Genomic DNA, 1,763 nt, shown 5'->3' on the forward strand with positions numbered 1-1,763 from the left:
TTAACAAAAAGTGCTTTATTAGAGAGAGATCTAATATTTAGCAATCCGAGTCGTAACAGTTGATTATCTGTATTTTGTTCATGTTTAGTTTGTTTAACGTTTATTAAATTACTTTCAAGAGGTTTACGCATTATTTTATGTTTGCTAATCCGGGGGACAGACACAGTCTCTATTTTGTGATGTTTGGGAGAACGGATTACTACATGTTGTACATTTTGTGTATTCTGCGACGTGAGACGGCAAGCAGACAGTTGGTTAAGCCATACTGTCTGCTCCCTGACCTGGGCCCCAGCGAGTCAAGTTTTAGCATTCTGCCGAACACATGCTTCATGAGAGGAAAAAACCTGTAGCCTACTTTTAGCTCATGAAAAAGCAACAACAGATGGACTGAACATGGAGAGTTTGTGACAGAATTCTCTAAAATGAGCAGAAAGTTAATGCTGTGAATATTACAGTGATATGAATAGCTCTTTTTATGTTTTCATCAAATCTAAAGTTATTGTAAAATGTAAAATAAATGTAAATGTAAAAAAAATATGTAAATATATAGCTACATAAGAATGTAAAAATAAAAATGTTATACAATATTAATACTAGACGTAAGAATAATTCAAAAAGCTAAATTTGAAAATAGTTAGTTTATAGTAAATAGTTTGGGGCAAAAAATAGATATAGTTACCCCCCTGGAAAATCACTTGGCCCACCTTTCGTCTCATGTCTGGAGGCGGGCCTGACAACTCTGGATCAAGTTTTTAAGGTCGGGGTATAGCAGTCAAATAGCGCCCTCTTGTGTTCACATGTCCACGTTTCGTCATGTAAAAATCCGTCATGTCATAAGGGCTTTATGATTACGTGAACAAAGCCTGTTATGACACCAAGACCTCAAATTATGTTGTTTTCAATGATAGTGTAAGGCCAGCGTTTATGGCCAAACGTGTTATAACGCCAGACATGACCAAATTCATTTTCTAAAATTGTTTCTTAGTTCTTCAGCAAACTTATCAGCACTTTGTTTTTAAAACAACCTATTTATTTAGCATGCAGCTTTACCTTTAAAATATTCTGTCATGCTTTTAAGCTCTGTAACCAAATAAATCATTGATCAATACATTAATCCTTTATTGTTTTAAGTTCAAGACTTTATTGAGTGTTCCCTTTAACATCAGGATTTGAAAAACAAGGTGGCATGTTTGTTTATTTTACTTCTTAAATATTAATAGCTATTAACTGAGTGAAGCTAGTGGACTTTAGAGGAATGTAGGAGAGTAGAGCAGAAATAGACATCTGAAAAACAGTGAAAGTGCATTTTTATAAATATTAATGCAAGTGGATTTCCCATCTCAAAAGTTTATTTTGTAAAGAAACTAGGACAAACGTGAACATGGAGCCCCTCTTCATTAGAGGCACTGGGACAATGTTCCGTGTTGTTTTTAGCAGGTAAAATATTTGTAAATTGATATATTTGATAGTCAGTATATGAAGAGTTTGGCTCAAAAATGAGATAACTCCGTTTTTTTATTGTGCATTCCAATTAATTTCAATCAAACTGCAGTTGGTTTGTTTTGATTTAAGCCATAAAACAAAAACAAAAAAAATGCAGCTAACTAACACAATAAAACACAATAAAAACATGATAACATAATAAAAAACATGATAATTTTTTTTTTTAAAGAGTTATCTCATTTTGGAACTAAACTCTTCATATATTCTTTGTATGTTGTTTTGCTAGAAACAACATCTATATTATATCACATCCCTAAGGC

The sequence above is a fragment of the Triplophysa rosa genome, linkage group LG17 (assembly GCF_024868665.1).
Source record: "Triplophysa rosa linkage group LG17, Trosa_1v2, whole genome shotgun sequence".
Classification (NCBI taxonomy): Eukaryota; Metazoa; Chordata; class Actinopteri; order Cypriniformes; family Nemacheilidae; genus Triplophysa; species Triplophysa rosa.